At 38.5% G+C, this 15,761-nt stretch overlaps 1 long non-coding RNA gene across 1 annotated transcript; it reads right to left on the bottom strand.

Moving 5' to 3' along the window:
• Window positions 1-2,655: 2,655 nt before the first annotated feature.
• On the bottom strand, window positions 2,656-12,255 carry LOC120869245. The gene is made up of 3 exons (XR_005722498.1): window positions 10,655-12,255; window positions 6,133-6,261; window positions 2,656-2,776 (listed from the first exon to the last, which is right to left on the bottom strand). It is a non-coding gene; the product is annotated as an uncharacterized LOC120869245 (long non-coding RNA).
• Between the last annotated feature and the right edge of the window lie 3,506 nt (window positions 12,256-15,761).

Below are 15,761 nucleotides of genomic sequence, written 5' to 3'. Positions count from 1 at the left end.
GCTTGCTTCTTGGAAGAAAAGTTATGACCAACCTAGATAGCATATGAAAAAGCAGACACATTACTTTGCCAACATAGGTCCATCTAATCAAAGATATGGTTTTTCCAGTGGTCATGTATGGATGTGAGAGTTAGACTATAAAGAAAGCTGAGTGCCGAAGAATTGATGCTTTTGAATTGTGGTGTTGGAGCAGACTCTTGAGAGTCCGTTAGACATCCTAAAGGAAATCAGTCCTGAAAATTCACTGGAAGGACTGCTGGTGAAGCTGAAACTCCAATACTTTGGCCACCTGATGCAAAGAACTGACTCATTTGAAAAGATCCTGATGTTATGAAAGATTGAAGGCACGAGGTGAAGGAGTCGACACTGGATGAGATGGTTGGATGGCATCACTGACTCTATGGACATGAGTTTGAGTAAGCTCTGGGTGTTCCTAATGGATAGGGAGGCCTGCTGTGCTTCAGTCCATGGGGTCACAAAGAGTCAGACATGATTGTGTGACTGAACTGAACCTTCCTTTTAGCCCGATGAAGAAGGTAAATTCTGAGATTAAATGCTCTACTTTGGGTCATATCTGTGGCGCAGTCAGTCCTTCAGGACTATTGTGAATTTAATATAAAACCTATTCATCTATATGCATCCGTTAAGTTTAACAGCAAGTGAAAAGTCAATGGTTTTTGAATCTATTTTCTCTCTCTTTTTTAAGATAGTCCCTGAATATTTCAATTTTACTTGAGGCTGTTCTTCCTGTAAGTAAAACAAAACAAATAGTAAAAGTTTAATTTCCAAAGAGTAGTTGAGAACTTTGTTTTTAAGAAAACCATTTGGACGTTACCTTGATTGCCTTATAAATCTAGTATTTTCTTGAATCACTTTGTGATCACAGTGTTTAACTGCATCACTTTGAGGTACTTACAAGGTATGCTCTCTCTGTTGTGGTGCTGGTTTTGGGTGTCTATAATGTAACAACTACATACCCTGATTAATCATAGTAAGGCAAGGTAACAAGCAGTGGTGAGGCAACATTCTTTGAGTAATGCTCTTAGTATGAAAATGTCTATATATTTCCACATAATCTGTGAGTCAGAGAGACATCCAAAGGTGCTTTGGTTCATACCAGCATCAAATCTCCCTCTAGGTTTCCTGGGTGGGCAGAGGCATTTTCCAGTTTCCGGGTGGCAGGAGCTTTCTCTTTCACAATCACAAAGTTGATGGCAATTGTCTCCAAACATTCCAGCTGAACATTCTATCCAGGAAAGAGAAATGCTGAAAAATTATCTCCTTGAGCTCTCACTGATGTACCTAAGTTGAGATTTAAGATACAGTTTCTGCAAAAGCATAGTGGGAAGATAAATTGAGATTGATTGGTTGGAAGAAGGGAGGAAAGTTCTGGAATGAAGCTTCATTTTATACACAGGTTCATACTTGCACCTTAAAATTGACCTACTTCAACACTGGTTTGCACCTGTTAGAATGTATGTAAGCTTTTTGAAGACAGAAATTTAAGGAATGAGACTGAGTCATCCAGCCAAGTACAAGTACTTTAGGTGTTGTTTTGTTGCTAAGTTGTGTCTGACTCTTTTGTGACCCCACAGATTATAGCCTGCCAGGCTCCTCTGTCTATGGGATTTCCCAGGAAGAATACTGAGTGTGTTGCCATTGATTCTCCTGGGGATCTTCCTGACCCAGGGATGGAACCTGTGTCTTCTGCATGGGCAGGCAGATTCTTTACCGCTGAGCCACCAGCGAAGCATTACGTTAGTTTTCCTTATAGTGCTATTTATTTATTCACTATTTCTCCAGAAGATGGTAAGCTTCACTATATTCCCAGACTTTAAATAGCAAGCACATAATACGTGTACATTTTTTCAAATTGTTACATAATAAATGAATAAGTGAATAAAGCATGGACAAGAGATACTATATGTAAAGTTCTAGTGACCTATGAGAATAGGATATGGAACTAACATATAGTTCCTTTTTTAAGATAAGAATTTTGATTCACATAAAGTCAAATGACCACTATCATTATATTATCTTTATAATTATTGGGGTTGCTGTAACCATATGCACAAGAGCAAACATAGTATAAACTAAAATGAGACTTGGAATTATTTATTGAAACCTATGTGGTTCTGTATTGTTTTGAATAGACCGGGGCTTAATAATATTTTATTTCCAACTGAGTAGCTCACTTTCTCACCTATATATCTTCATCCACATTCATGGCTGTTATTACTTCTGCTGATGAATGCCTAGTTCACATTTTTAATATTTTCATAAAGTCCTTGAATCTGTTTCAGTACCACTGAACCCAGTGCATGTCATCCTTTTCAAAGCATTTAATGAAATATTTCTCATTCAAAGCAGAATTCTTTTCCATTGAAGACTAACTGCTTTAGTGGTAATCTGAGATCCTAAATAGTTTCATTTAGGGCAGAATAAAAATTCTGACCAATCAGTAATAAAATCAGGACTCATTTTACTGCTTGTAAGAGTGAATTCTTGTCACTTTAATGTCCACATCAGAAGCTCAGGTGATTATTCTATGTTTGAGATTCAGGTTTATATGTTTTCCATCAGATAGAAAGATCTCACAGTCACACGGAATTCCCACATTCAATGCTTAAAAACACCCTGGCTATACCTTTTTCACACTGGTTGCCATGGAAACCTACTGGGCAAATGCACTGTCCACTGGCTGCATCACAGTTGGCTCCATTTTTGCAGTCACAGATGTGAGCACAATTCAAACCATAAAATCCAGAAAGGCATGCTAGAAAATGGAAATGTCAAAACACTATTTTGGCTTAAAGAATAAATAAGGGCAAAATTAAAGGATATACTCTAGGTAATCTCTTTCCCAGGACCAAAGAAAGAGAAAAGAGGCACAGAACTGGAAAGCAAGGAAAAATCACATGGAGAAGCATAGTGATAGTACTTTAGTCATGCAGATATGTGAATATATCACTGCCATTCTCAACCACTAGTCTAGAAAAGTCCACAAGAAAATGTAAGATATCTTCAAGTAAATAGAGTTGATTTGCTGTAATGTGTTATAGTCTGACAAAGACTTCATCAAAACCCTCTAATAACCTAAACACCTAAAATAGCAATGTTTTTTAACTTCAGATCCAGGCTAACTTTAGTGCGAATTTAAAATTCTTTAAATAAATAAGAGACTATCTGTGAAAGGTGATTCATATAGCTCTTGGTATTTGAAGTCCTGGGGATAGATAATGGAAGGGGATAGATAAGAAAACAGGGGAGGAAAAAGAGGAAGAAAGTAAATAAAAGAGAATATGATGTATATGTATGGAGTAAATTAACATCTGATGAAGAATTCATGTTTTAAAGTCAGTGAAATTTAACCTTTAAAAAATGTATTTAGATAGCCCATAGAAGTACAATGTAGAACTGTTTCTTAGCAAGTCCAATGCAATCTGTTTTTCCTCCATGGTTGGAGATATTTTTGTGGCTGAACATCAGAAGTAATTGGTTTAGATACCATGTGGTCCAAGCAAATGCATTTCTTGGATTGCTAAAATTGTCCTCTCCCCAGGGAGATGCTCACCCTGAGGGAGGTATGTGGGAGCTAATTTTGACAGCAGGCAAAGGATTCTCATTTATTACTGGGGTTTTGTCTATGGCTATACTCACTACTCACCAGTGGGAACAGAATGGGTATGCAATTTCCTTTTCCTTCAGTTATCCACTCTCTCTTTCTCTCCCTCTCACTCTTGCTCTTCATACTTTCTTCCTTTCTCTGTGTCCCCCAACCCCACTTCCCAGGCACCTAGAGTTGGATTTGCCTAGGCTTCAAGTGTGTGACACTTCAGCATAAATGGAGTTACTCAGGACATATTCAACATTAGGAAAAACTGACATCAGAGAGCAGAAAAAGAAGGTAAAACCAAAAAGAGATGAGGAATGAATTATTTTGTATGATATACAATCTTCCATCTTCTAACCTCATTTTAACTCGTAAAAAATGAATACTAAAGGAAGATATAGTGCAAGGTTTCTTTTGTTCGATCTTATATAATTGTTGACAATACATAAAAACGTCAAATCTCCTCTGTCCATCCATGGGTATTCTCCAGGCGAGAATACTGGAGTGGGTTGCCATACCCTCCTCCAGGGGATCTTCCCAACCCAGAGATCCCCAGGTCTCCTGCGTTGCAGGCAGATTCTTTAATTCTTTACCAACTAAGGAACCAGAGAAGCCCTGGAATATTGGAGTGGGTAGCCTATCTCTTCTCCAAGGGATATTCCTGACCCAGGAATCAAACTGGGGTTTCCTGCATTGCAGGTAGATTTTTTTTTACCAGCTGAGCTACCAGGGAAGCCTCCTTTATCTCCCCTATTTTAATTATATAAAAAAACTGAGCTCATAAATGTTGGTTTGCTCAACTTTTCCTTTTGTCTAAATGATATTATCATTCTTCCAGGTCCATCGGCTTAGAACTTTAGAGTTATCTTTAAATCCTACATCTTCCTCATCTGTATGTCCAAATCAATTGCTAAAATACAGTCAATTGCTCTTCCAACATATTTTCTATTCATCCATTTACATTTTGATCCCAGAATAGATTTTTGAAATCCTAGATCATCACTATAGCTTCCTGTGTGGACACAATCAATGGCTAATTATCCTAATAGTTAATAATGTATCTACTTTACAGATTTCTTTCACCAGAGGGACGTCCCTTGTCTGCTCAAAATCTTTCTTGCTACCCTACTGTGAACAGGATGAAATTTGTGGGCCTTGAATAGATACTTTTTTCCCCCTCTTCTGTATCTCTTATTCCAATATTGAAAACAAAACAAAGAAAAACTACATGATGTTCACTTTCATACACCCTAACCCAAGAAACATCAGAGTGCTGGCAATAATTCTAAACCTAGAAAGGGTTAGTAGAATTTGTTTCTGTGAAATATGCTTTATAGAACCTAAAGATGGGTTGAAACAAGTGGAAACAATTTTTAAATATTGTTAATATCACTGTGCTGTGTTTAGTTGCTGAGCTGTGTCTGAGTCTTTGTGACCCCACAGACTGTAGTCTGCCAGGCTCCTCGGTCTATGGGGATTCTCCAGGCAAGAATATTGGAATGGGTTGCCATTTCCTTCTCCAGGGGATCTTCCCAACACAGGAATCCAATCCAGGTCTCCTGCATTGAAGGTGGATTCTTTACCATCTGAGCCACCAACTACAGAGGCTTTAAAAAAGACTTGATTTGCGAGTAATTAATGTTCATCAGCTTTTACAACGTGCACGCATGCGTGCATGCCAAGTAGCTTCAGCAGGTCCAACTCTTTGCAACCCTATGGACTGTAGCCCATTAGTCTCCTCTGTCTGTGGGATTCTCCAGGCAAGAATACTGAAGTGGATTGCCATGCCTTCCTCCAGGGGATCATCCAGACCCAGGGATCAAACCCACATCTCTTATGTCTCCTGCATTGGCAGGCAGGTAATTGCCCACTAGTGCCACCTGTGAAGCTTTTTACAACATGCCTCAGTGCTAAATGCTTCCAAGTATCTTCTTATTTAATCCTAATGATCTTCTAAGGTGAGTTTATTATCTTCATTTTATACATGATAAAAAACTGAAACTTACAAAAATTTTGTTTATACACATTTTATATGGCAGAGGCTGGCCATATACAACTAATTCTAGAGACTAAGCTCTCACATCTTAATCTCTTAGCTGTATTGTCCATCAGGGTTCTCTGATGTCAAAGACAAATTATGGCAGAATTCTCTCTTTTCCTAGTTTAGCTGAAAATATGGAGTCCAAATGAAGAAATGATATAAAGAAATATTAGTATATTCAAAAAGACCAACAGCTTGCATATGTCTGCCTGTGTCTACTGTAGATAATCATAGAATCACAGACATTTTTGTAAACATTTATTCTGAAATAAATAAAGAAATTCAATTACTTCATCATTATGATAATTCTCGACACCTAGAACTTAAATTAGAGCTATGAAATATATTGCAAGAATAAACATTAAAATATTAACAGCTTATCTAGTTTGATATAATGTGAATGTATTATTTTATGATTTAAAAATATTTTTTAAAACTTATCAACATCATAACATGCCCACTCATTTTCTCTGTTTACCATATTCACAGTCTTTTCCGTAGTAACCAGGGAGGCATTCACATCTTCCAGAAAACCTACTGCAAACTCCGTTGTTCTGACACGTGCAATTACAATGGCAGCCTGGACCAAAATAACCAGGAAAACATTCTGAAAAAGGAACCACACGAGCAATAACTCTAGTTAAGACGATTGAGCCTGTAATGAAGTTGAAGACAGAAATAAACAGTACAATTAATAAAGACAGACAAATCATTAGCCAATGTGATCAAGATAAAAAGGAAAAGTACAAATACACACATTTTTAAAAAATGTGTAATGATCATCAAAAGGAATCAATATAAAAAGTATAATACAAATAAATACAAAAACCTAAATGAGATGGAAAAGTTACAGAAGACAACTTACCAACATTTTCCTAATTTGAAGCAGAAAACCTAGATAGGTTAGTTATAACAGAAAAACAATAGAGAAAATAGAAAACAGCTCCAATTTAAAAAAAAATCACCACTCCTAAGCTTCACAGGTAAATCCTATAAACTTTTACAGTTCAGATCATCACCTTATTATTATATATACTCTAGAGCATTGAAAAGGAAGGAAAATTCCAAATAGATTTTATTATGTGAGTATAACATCAATTCCAAAACCCACCCAAAAATGCATAAAAAAACTATACTTCAATTTTATTTATGATATTGATGCCAAATTCATAAAAAGTACACAGAAGCCAATAGCATATTATAAAGTAATATATCACAACTAATATTTATTCTAAGAATATAAGGTTATGCAATATTAAAAAAATTATTTGATAAATCCATCATACTTATCAGCCTAAAGAAAAAAATCATATTACTAATTTAATAAATGCAGAAGAAACATTTGAATAATAGTCATTTAAAATTCAGTAAAATGATGACTAAATTACAAAATTAATAGCTATGTCATAATATGAATATTAAAATCCAGTGTTTTACTTTATTGGGGAACAAAAAGCGTACACAAATGGAAAGATAGGCCATGTTTGTTCTTGGATAAGATGAGTTAATATCAGAAATATGTTGCTGCTGCTGCTGCTGCTGCTGCTGCTGCTGCTAAGTCGCTTCAGTCGTGTCCGACTCTGCGACCCCATAGACAGCAGCCTACCAGGCTTGCCTGTTCCTGGGATTCTCCAGGCAAGAACACTGGAGTGGGTTGCCATTTCCTTCTCCAATGCATGCAAGTGAAAAATGAAAGTGAAGTCGCTCAGTCATGTTCGACTCCTGGCGACCCCATGGGCTGCAGCCTACCAGGCTCCTCCATCCATGGGATTTTCCAGGGAAGAGTACTGGAGTGGGGTGCCATTGCCTTCTCCCCAGAAATACGCTAATTCTCCCTAAAACAATAATTGTCCCGGAGGACAATAAAACAGTGGAAAAAAAAACCATTTTTTTTTTCTGCATCTGTATGATTTGGTTATAAATTTCATTTTGAAGGACAAATTAACAAGAATAGCACCAGGAAATTCCCAAAAAAGGAAAGTAATGAAGGGTGGCTAGCTCTGTCAATATCAAATACATATAATAAAGACTTCCTAATAAAAACATGATTGCATTTTCACATAAACAGATGAATAGAATGGGAACATCAGGAACTATATCTAACTGCATATTAATGTTTAGTTGTCAATGAAGCCTGCATCTCAAATCAGTGGGAGAGATAGATTTGTGTGATAACTGAACAGCCACATAAGGGGGAAATGAATCTATTCCTCACACCATATACCAAGAAAAATATTTTTAATTGATCAGAGAATTGAGTGTCAAAAATGGTGTCATATGAGTCCCTAAAAGAAAACATGGCTGAATTCTTTTAAAACCTGAGAATGGGGAGTCCATCCTAAATTAAGTCTCAACATTTTACAAAATAGAGAAAAGATAATTTTATAACAAAAAAAGAAAAAACAAAATCTTTTGAATCATGCATAATCTATAATTCAAAGATGCTCTTAATAAAGCACATCACCTGGGATTCATACTTTTGCATCGTCAATCCTCTTGTGGAATGTGGGCTGAATCCACAGTTGGCTGTATGCGAGAGAATGTGGTGAAAATGATAATAGATCATGTCTATGTCTTAGGAAGACCTGACAACTTCTGCTTTAAGATGTCAGCTGTTATGTAAAAAGCCCAATAATCTTGGAGAAAAAAGCCTTGCAGTGATGAGAGTGGCCAAGACTGTGCAACACATGGACCCTGAAGTCACCTCCTCCCCTGGGCACATCGAAATGACAACTATTTACAGTATAAGTAGACAATTTATAGAAAAAGAAATGCAAAAGTTCCTTAGCCATTAGAGAGGATGTTAAACATTATTCATAATAATGAAAATGAAAATGAAAATTCCACTAATATAATAGTCTCACCAAATTACATAATATACTCTTTTGATAACCATATATTGCTTATGAGGATGAAATATGGTATAATCTCACATGAAAGAGAATTGGTCCATATGTTGCAAAGTTACATTTGTATTTACCCCATGGCTCAGTAACTCTTGTATATGTTTGAAATGTTCCATAATAAAAGATTTAAATGATAGAATCAGAAGTTAAAATATCCCACATCCCCCAATGCTTGAGAGTTATCTAACTTAAAACCAAAAATAAAATCAAGAGCACATCTATTCTACACAAAATGCTATTATTCTGCATTAGGAGTCCTGAGTATCATAATGTTGATAGGAGCTATCTCCCATGAATTAAGGGAGGAGATCTGTGGTTTTAAAAAGACCATGAAAATTGGTCTTCCTTGAATGTTGGTTTTAGATGGGCTGTCATTTCAGTGTCATCATCCTCACTTTCAGATGGGAAACTACTGGGGAGATGTTGCGAATGTCCTTATGGCCCAGAGCATGGTATCAGCAGAGAAGAATTAGCATAAGGGCCTATGCAATCCCACTGCAAGGTACTTTCATTGTGTTGTGCTGCCAAGTTTCATGACAGTCAAATGAGTGGTGAAAGATGGTGGGTAATTACACCCATTATGAGAGTATGTTATAGTCCCAGGTCTAAGGAGCCAGAGATCCCATAGTTGGAACCACCTCAGTACAAGTTCACTGTGGATTATTTTTCACTCAGGGGGCCCCAAGGTTAGGCCCCAAGAACAGTGTTCTCATCCATGCTGTGTCTTACTACCCTTTCTCAATGTTCTAAAAGACACAACACTATCTTCTTAATAGAGTGCTCTAATTAGGTGCGTGCTTTCCAGTGCTGTACAAAATAATTAACTGTGGTTTGAAAACACACACTAGAACACTAGAACAACTATCAATATTTATTTTTATCTACTCAGAGGAGAGCGAAAAAGTTGGCCTAAAGCTCAACATTCAGAAAACGAAGATCATGGCATCTGGTCCCATCACTTCGTGGGAAATAGATGGGAAAACAGTTGAAACAGTGTCAGACTATTTTTCGGGGCTCCAGAATCACTGCAGATGGTGACTGCAGCCATGAAATTAAAAGATGCTTACTCCTTGGAAGAAAAGTTATGACCAACCTAGATAGCATATTCAAAAGCAGAGACATTACTTTGCCGACTATGGTCCGTCTAGTCAAGGCTATGGTTTTTCCTGTGGTCATGTATGGATGTGAGAGTTGGACTGTGAAGAAGGCTGAGCACCGAAGAATTGATGCTTTTGAACTGTGGTGTTGGAGAAGACTATTGAGAATCCCTTGGACTGCAAGGAGATCCAACCAGTCCATTCTGAAGGAGATCAACCCTGGGATTTCTTTGGAAGGAATGATGCTAAAGCTGAAACCCCAATACTTTGGCCACCTCATGTGAAGAGTTGACTCATTGGAAAAGACTCTGATGCTGGGAGGGATTGGGGGCGGGAGGAGAAGGGGACGACAGAGGATGAGATGGCTGGATGGCATCACGGACTCGATGGACATGAGTCTGAGTGAACTCTGGGAGTTGGTGATAGACAGGGAGGCCTGGTGTGCTGTGATTCATGGGGTCGCAAAGAGTCGGTCACGACTGAGCGACTGAACTGAACTGATTATCAATTTTTCTAATGTGGAGCAGCACGTGACTATCACTTCTAAATAAAAGTATTTATGGTGGTACATGATTAAATTTCTCTTGATGATGTACAGTTTCAAGACCTCTGGTCCCAGAGTCCTCCTCTTCACCCTTTGAAGCTGGGCCTACTCCTGATGTGAGCTGGGTCTGCCCAGGGCCCCACATCCCATGCTCTGCCCGCCTCAAGAATTGGCTGGAGGGGGAGTAGATTTAGGTCTCACAGGAGCTCTTTCACATTAATACTATTTCAATTACTTGAGTTTTAAGAGTTTTCATGTGGTATTCCGGTAAGGTAACAAAATCAATTGGTATTAACATAACACTATTTTTATTAGAAATGTAATTATAAACTATAAACAACTTTCATAAGTGTATTGGAAAATAGCCCCTTCACAGGTTTCTACTATATTTTATCAATGAATGGCAGTAAGCTGTAGATTTTATTGAATAAAAGAAGGTAGTAATCAACTTACCTTTTTCACAATAATCTCCTGTCCATCCAAGGGCACAGGTACAGCTTCCATCTACAGGATTGCAAAGGCCACCATTTTTACAGGTGCATTTTAGCTTGCAATTTGGGCTATATTTTGTTGGAGGACATACTGTAGTAAAAATTCAAAAAATCAAACTAAGTAAAAATGCCATGCAAGTAAGTATTTTTCTCTGCTTCAGATAGATGAATCAAATCCATATAGCAAAATCATTTTTTAAAATACTCAAAGCAAACAACTACTCAGATGTATCCTTCAGGTAGTAAGCACATCAATGTCATTCATTCATATTGTCATTCACTCCATAAGTATTTATTGAGCTTATAACTATGTGCCAGGTATACTTTGGGAACTGGAGATGTTCTGTGAAAAACAGAGATCAGTCTTAGATTAGAGATGGGAGATTTTATGTGTTTAATCCCATAACTGATAAAGATGCATTAGTCATTCGCTCCTTAATGTCTCTGTGCTGAAATGTGAAAAGCACTTCAGTACAAAGCAGTAGATGACACAAACAAAAATGTACTGGCAAGAGGAGTTAAGAGTCACATGAGTGAAGCTAACCAGACATAAGGGAAACTGAGCCTTCATTGTCAGAGGGAAAATAACTGAATGATGGGATGTGCCACCAGTGGGAGAGTAACCATTACTCACATTTATCTCATTTTGCCATGAAGAATATGGGCCCAACATAGCCAATGAATATGCTTTTTTTTTTTCAGGAAAACTCAAAATCCATATTTTATATGAAATCATCTAATATTTGAAAGTTGGCAACTAATTAAAATTGTTTTATAGCACTGTGGAAGCCAAAACTATGTCAGCCAATTCAAACACATTTGTGGCTAGATTTGGCCAAAGGCCTACCATTTATACCTTCTAGTTTATAGTAGCTTTACATAATGATATTTTCCACATGAATTATCTCATTTAATGCTTATACATATTTCTCTGATGTGGGTAACAGTATTCTTATTTTACACTTGAGAAAACTGCAGCTGAGAAACTTAAGTCTTGCTCACGCTTAAGCAGCCAAAAGATAAGACCCAAGATTCAAATCTAGAACCTCTGACTCTCTTGCTATTTTAGCTAGCAGAAGAGACATCAGAGGGATAAGAAAGTTTTAACTTGCTCTAAGTGCATGCATGCTCGGTCATGTCTGACTCTTTGTGACCCATGGACGGTAGCCTGCCAGGCTCTTCTGTCCATGGAATTTTCCAGTCAAGAATACTGGAGCAGGTTGCCATTTCCTACTCCAGGGGACTGACCTGACCCAGGGATCAAATCCATGTCTCTTGTGTCACCTGCATTGGCAGGCAGATTTTTTTTTTTTACCACTGTGCCACCTGGGAAACCCAACTTGCTCTTGTATTTGGCTAATAAACAACAGAACACATACTTTGTATGACACTTTCTCTCTCGCCTTTATTTAACTGAATAGGTGCACTTAACTTCAGTATTAAATGCTGCTGCTGCTGCTAAGTCACTTCAGTCGTATCCAACTCTGTGCAGCCCCATAGACAGCAGCCCACCAGGCTCCATCATCCCTGGGATTCTCCAGGCAAGAACACTGGAGTGGGTTGCCATTTCCTCCAATGCGTGAAAGTGAAAAGTGAAAGTGAAGTCACTCAGTCATGTCTGACTCTTTGGGATCCCATGGACTGCAGCCTACCAGGCTCCTCCGTCCATGGGATTTTCCAGGCAAGAGTGCTGGAGTGGGTTGCCATTGCCTTCTCCGCAGTATCAAATTAGAGAAGCATTTTAATTTTATTTAAAAAAAAAACAGATATGGTTGTACAATTAATGTTTGAAACATCATCGTATGTATTTTTGGTTTTTGCCTTTAAGGCAATTAAGCGGAATCAAGACACCATGTCTTATACTATTAAGATTAACTTTATTTGTGTCCCTTTCACCCTTCCAAAACAACTTCATCACCCAGGAGGCCTATTCATCTTCCAATCTGAATGCTGAAATGTACTCCTGAAACTGGTGAATCAGTTAAAAGATGGGAGTTTAAGATAGGACTTTGGACAAAAAGCAATCAGAAAAGTGAGGAGTGCTTAGAAATGTTTCTTTCCATTGTTCTAAGTCCTAAACAATATTCACACAGAATTGTGTGAATAATTTTAGAAAAGTTATTGTAATTACACAATGAATATTTCAAGCAGTATATCAAGGTATATTATGGAGAAAAGCATTCCATTCCTCAGCTCTATCTTTCAGTCTCCCTTCTAAAAAGCATCATTGGTACCTGCTTTTTCCCTTGTAGGCTTCACTTCAAAGAGACTTACCCTGACCACTTGATTCAAAATTTCAATCCACCTAATACTTTCAAGGGGCTTCTCTGGTGGCTCAGTGGTAAAGAGTCTGCCTGCAATGATACTAGGGTTGGGAAGATCCCCTGGAGGAGGGAATGGCAACTCACTCCAGTGTTCTTGCCTGCAGAATCCCATGGACAGAGGAGCCTGGTGGGCTGCAGCTCATGGGGTTGCAAAAGAGCCAGTCAGATACTACTACTTCCTGAGTAAACAATACTCTCAAGCCATACATCATGTTCTTTTTTCTCTTATCATAGATCTTACTCCCTGTTAACATACATAAAAATCACTTATTAACTATAAAAGTTAACATTGATATTGATGTTATTGTTAATGCAAGTTCATGTGACCAACACACTGTAAAATCAAACAAACTGAAGCATCAGAGTTTGGACCAAAGAAAAGTTTATTGTAGAGCCTGCAAGGTGGCTCATGCTGTAAAAACCCCAGCTCCTCACAGGGTTTCAGCAAAGCCTTTTTAAAAGCGAGGTGAGGAGAGGGGTTCCAAGGTCTGTGATCAGCTGGTGCACAACTCTATGACTGGCTGATTGTGAGGTAGCAGGGTGGTGTCAAAGGGATTAGCATTATCAGTTCTTAGACTCCAGGAGGCCTGGAGCTGAGTGCTCGAGGTCATCAGGTAGTTTGTTGTCTCCATTTGTTGGAGAGAGGGAGTTTTTGTTTTGTTTTGTTTTTAACATCTGCAAAACAACTCAGGAAATGGGCATCAAATACTGTTATCTAGGTATTTCAGAGAGGAGCTAAAGCAGAGAATATGGGGGAAGGCCCCTTGGGGTCCTGCTTAGTTATTTTATAACTACTGCTTTAGTTCAGTTCAGTTCAGTTGCTCAGTCGTGTCCGACTCTTTGCAACCCCATGAATCGCAGCACGCCAGGCCTCCCTGTCCATCACCATCTCCCGGAGTTCACTCAGACTCCTGTCCATCGAGTCCGTGATGCCATCCAGTCATCTCATCCTCTGTCGTCCCCTTCTTCTCCTGCTTTACTTTTGCTCAAAAGTGCTTGCTGTGTCTGTACCTATTTATTTACCTTGATTTTATTCTAGTCTTTTTTTTTTTTTTTTTTTTAAGGTAAGTGAAGTGAAGTGGCTCAGTCGTGTTCGACTCTTTGCAACCCCATGAACTGTAGCTTACAAGGCTCCTCTGTCCATGGAATTTTCCAGGCAAGAGTACTGGAGTGGGTTGCCATTTCCTAAGGTAGGTGTTATTTTTCTGTTGCTATTTTCAAAATTTGTTCTTTTTCAGTTTTCAGAATTTTGACATTGTTATGTCTTTGTGGATTTCTTTTGGTTTGTCCTGTTTGGCATTCACACAGATTTTTTAATTCTGTAGGTTTAAACTTTTTGTCATGTTTAGGACATCTTAGTCATTGTTCCTTTGACTCCTTCAGTCCTGCTTACTTTCTCCTCTCCTCTAGGACTCTGATGACATAAAAGTCTGAGTTTTATTTATTTTTTTCCCTCCCACAGATTCCCAAGGCTCTTTTGTTATTATTTGGTTGTTCTCATTTCCTTATCTGCTGTCTAAATTGGGTCATTTCTATGATCTATCTCTGAGTTCACTAATGTGTTCCCCTGTCCTCTCCAAAGTGAGATTTTTACAGTTTTGGTTTTTGTATTTTCCAGTTCTAAAATTTCCACTTGGTTCTTCTTTATGTCTCTTATTCTTTTTTGAACATTTCTAATTTAAAAAAATTGTTGTTGCTGTTGCTCAGTGAACCATTTTTTATGATGACTTCTTTAAAATTCTTATCAAATAATTTTGATGGCAGTGCCATCCAAGTGTTGGTGTCTTTGGATTATTTTTTCTTATTCAAGTTGAAATTTTCCTGGTTGTTGCTGAATAATTGTTTAATTAACCTGACATTTTGAGACTCTGGATCTCCTTTAAATCTTCTGTGTGAGCAAGTCTCCTATGATACTCCACTGGCAAGGAAAGAGGTTCATCCATTAAGAGGCTGAAGCCCAAGTTCCTCACACAGCCGCCAAGGGGAGCAAGGGTAACTGTGCCTCGTCCCTGCTGGGCCACGGCGAGTTTAGGCCTCCACTAGGCTGACCTCCAACCTGAAGGAGGGGTAGAAGTGTCTCTTTATGGCTTCCTACGCGCTCTTCACTGACTTGCCTGGAGTGGCCTCATTGCTGCTTGGTGTTTGTGAAAGCCCTGACTGCCCACTAGACTCCCTCTGACTCCATCTTAGCTTGGAAGGGTATAGTTTCCTCATCGCCTGGGGGGTGGAAGCTGGTGCTTTCCACACGGTTTCCACTGTCACTGCCAAGGTGGCCGGTTCTTTCCTTTCTGGCAGGAATGAAAGCATCTGCCCCACTAGGATTTCTCTTCCCCCATCCTGGTGCAGGGTGAGGGGTGCCTTATATACCCCAGTGGAGCTTAAAGGCTAGAGCTTATGCTCTTTATATCACAATCTCAGCATTTTTTAGCATGTAAAATATCTATATATTTATCGTATTCCATGTCACCATAATTGCCACATTTGTTTTAAACTTAGCCTTAATTAAAATGGATTTAACACCCGTTAAACATCCTTGTTGGAGAAGGCAACGGCACCCCACTCCAGTACTCTTCCCTGGAAAATCCCATGGGTGGAGGAGCCTGGTAGGCTACAGTCCATGGGGTCACAAAGAGTCAGACATGACTGAGTGATTTCACTTTCACTTTTCACTTTCATGCACTGGAGAAGGAAATGGCAACCCACTCCAGTGTTCTTGCCTGGAGAGTCCCAGGGATGGGGACCTGG

The sequence above is a fragment of the Oryx dammah genome, unplaced genomic scaffold (assembly GCF_014754425.2).
Source record: "Oryx dammah isolate SB20612 unplaced genomic scaffold, SCBI_Odam_1.1 HiC_scaffold_2, whole genome shotgun sequence".
Lineage (NCBI taxonomy): Eukaryota > Metazoa > Chordata > Mammalia > Artiodactyla > Bovidae > Oryx > Oryx dammah.
The sequence above is the reverse complement of the archived record's forward strand: the minus strand, read 5'-3'. Positions and strand labels throughout refer to the sequence as shown.